Source organism: Marmota marmota, unplaced genomic scaffold (genome assembly GCF_001458135.2).
Source record: "Marmota marmota marmota unplaced genomic scaffold, marMar, whole genome shotgun sequence".
Lineage (NCBI taxonomy): Eukaryota > Metazoa > Chordata > Mammalia > Rodentia > Sciuridae > Marmota > Marmota marmota.
The window spans coordinates 1561596-1565221 of record NW_025999941.1 but is presented as its reverse complement, the minus strand read 5'-3'; positions in this window follow the sequence as shown (position 1 = coordinate 1565221).

The window sequence follows — 3626 nt, the reverse complement described above, 5'->3', positions numbered from 1 at the left end:
AAAATTTTACTTCTTCTAAGAGGCTTTCTTTGGTTAACACATTGTCCCAATCATTTATCACTCTCTTATATGATCTTATTAATTATTTGACTATTTATAGATAAACAGAAAGCAGAGACCTTGTCTATTTTGTTTATTGCTGTGTTGAAGTGCTTACCACAGCAGCTAGCATATATTGGGCATTCATTAAATATTTGTAACATAAAATCATAAAGTTTGCTTCATTTTTTAAAAAAAATCAAGTAAGCTTGTGGATCAGGAAACTATTATGATCCACAGTGTACTTTATATTGAAAGATTTTAACAAAACATCTCTCAATATCTTTGCTTCTAAGCATAGCTGGTAGAGAGTTGATGAATAAATCTGTTTTCTCCTGGTGTATATTAAGATTTTCTTTATCATTTTAACAATGAATTAACAGAAGATATGTGAATTAAATTTTCAGAATAAAAAACCTTGAGATTAAGACCATTAAAATTTGAAAAGGTCCGAACAGTTAAGAAAAATGAAAAGACTATTAAACAATTGAATTAAGATAAATTTACATTATTTTACACAGTTCAGGAGATATTAAACTTGGAAAAGAGAATAATTAGGAAATATGTATTTTTTTTTCTTACCCTGAAAAGCTATCATGTGGAATAGGGATTAGATGTATTTTGTGCAATTTTAGAGCTACGTATGAACAAGACTTGTATCTTTCAAGGAAAGGTAGACTTCGATAAGAAATAATATTCTAGCAGAATTATTCACAGTGACATGGGCAGCTTGGGAAATACTGACCTATCTTGTTGCTATAGAAAGCTTTAAACATGATATAGGTGACCTTCTGCCAGGTACACTGAAGGGAAGGTGAGCTGCATGCTTTCTAAAGACCTTCACAAATCTTTGAGTTCTTATAGTTTCAGAGATCTGGGAACTAATTTTCAGGAGTTTAGGGAATCCAATGATCAGATGCTTAAGACAAGATGATATAGCAAGGTCAATCAATGATGGCAGGTTCCTCAAAATCTAGATACTCTGTTTACAATTTTGACATTCTTCTCATCAAAATCAAGGCCAGCTTTAGTGACTCACTTCTGTCATGTGGAATGCAGTATGCTGCATGGCCATGAGACCAGGATAGAAAAGATGATGCAAATGCCACCTGACTTTCTCTTGAGCACTTGTCCTTGGAACCCAGCCTATGCTCAAATCCAGAATTATACTTATTGCTTGACTTTGTTTAGGGCATGGAACTTTCCTCAATTTAATAGTAACGCGGAAAGGCCATATGTTATGCATTATAGTCTCCCTCCAGCTAAGGTCCTAGCTAAGAGCTAGCACCAATTGGCAGACATGCGAATGAATAAGGAAATCTTCAGATGTTTTTATAGTGTAACCTTTGAGTCACTCATCTGGTGCTATAGGTAGCAGAGATGAAATGACCCCCCTCAAGCCACGATCAGCAAAATTATAGGATTGTTCCGTGTTTTAATCATTTTACTCTGGGTGAGCCATGGTGAGGCCAGATACAGATCAAGAGGGAGGAATGAGGAGGAGTTGAACAATTTTGTAATACTGAGGATGGAATACTGAAGAGAACACAGTATTCTGTGCAGGGTCACTCAGGGTCATTCATGGGAGATGGGAAAGAGAGATGGGAACTGTGGGCAACTGTTTTGTGATTTCTGTGGGAAGAAAATGGTAAGACAGTGGTACATATACACCATGGAATATCATTCAGCCATAAAAAGAATGAAATTATGGCATTTGTGGATAAATGGATGGAACTGGAGGTTATCATGCTAGGTGAAATAAACCAATCCTCAATAATAAAGGCTGAACAGTCTCTCTTATATGCTGATGCTGACTCACAACAGGTGGGGGCACGGTGGGGGAGGGAGGAGTGGAAGTTCATCAGATTGAACAGGAGGGAATGAGGGGAAGGGAGGGAATGGGAATGCAAAAGACAGTAGAATGAATTGGACATAACTTTCCTACGTTCATATATGAATACACGACCAGTGTAATTCCATGTCATGTATAGTCACAAGAATGGGAAGTTATACTCCATGAATGTATGGCATGTCAAAATATACTATTGTGTATAACTAAAAACATAAAAAATTTAAAAAAATGGAAAAAAAATTATAAGAGATCTAAAATTCCATTAGGTAAATTGAAATGCACCTTGAAGATTTAAAAAACTCAATAATCAATAATAAAGAAAATTGAGTTGATGATGAAGGAATGACCTGAGAAGTTCATTTGATATATAATGGGGAAGGACAAAGAAATGAAAATGATGAGAAAAGTTGAGAAATATAAATAATGGGAGCTATAAACCATAAAGACTTTTCATTTCAAAGATATAATTTAAAAAAAAAATGTGTTCTCATTTGGAAAAAAAAAAAAAAGAATGCTGCAGGTTTTCTTTCTTTCTTTGAGTACTAGGGATTAAACTCAAGGGCATTCAATCGCTGAGCCACATCCCCAGCCCTTTTTTGCATTTTATTTAGAGACAGGGTCACTAAATACTGAAGCTAGCTTTGAACTCATGATCCTCCTGCATCAGCCTCCTGAACCACTGGGATTACAGGTGTGTGCCACTGTGCCCAGCAAGAATGCTGCAGTTTTAAGGCTCACTGCATTTAACAAAAATTTTTAACCAAAATCTATGCAGTTTTGCTTCTCCATTTGAAAGAAATATTCTCAAGGCCATTTTAGAAATAAAAACAGAAATATCATCTCTTAAAACAGTGGTAAAACAATTAGGTATTAAAAGATACAATATAACTAAAGTAACTAAGGGAGCTTGGGAACAGTTTAAGAACTGATAGAAAAATCAATGAACAAATGCTATATCTGAAACTAATTATGTAATAAAGGAACCATCACAAATTAAAGGAAAGAAGTTAGCGTTATTAAACAGATAAGGAAGTTGAATTATCTCCCATTTAGTGTCTCACCTCATACCATACTCCAATATACTTTCCAAACATATAAAATGCAGCAAATTTAAATACAAACAACATAGATTTCCTGTAATATAAAGAAGTTGTTGAATAAATTAACCATCCTGCTAGAGAATCTTTAAAGTATTAAGTAAATATCCTCTCCCTGTAGACTCATGAAGACAGAGATGAAAATCATTGAGAGAAAGGGAACTGGGCAAAAAAAAAATCATATTTGAGAATCAGAAATAATATGAAAGACTGAATACAAAAGGATGATCTGTCTGATAGTGTTTAAGCTATCTCACCAGGAGAATCTGTTAATCCCTACTGACCACATCTTGTGTTTTACCTGACCACCTGTAAACAATGTAGACATTAAAGACAGTTGACATACAAGGTGGGATTGTGGAGCTCAGGCACCCACTTAATGTAGAAGCCATCTGGAGACACCATTGATATGTGAACTAAGGGAAAGAAAAAAAAATCAACTTAGGCTTGGAGTAGCTAAGTGGCAGAGTACCTAGTATACATAGCATTCAGGAGATTTTAGGTTCAATCACAACCACAGCAAAACAAAACAAAACAAAACAAAAAACCAACAACAACAACAACAAAAAAAAAAAACCACCAAACCAAACCCCCCAAACTCAAAAAAAAAAAAAAAAAAAAAAAAAAAAAAAAAAACT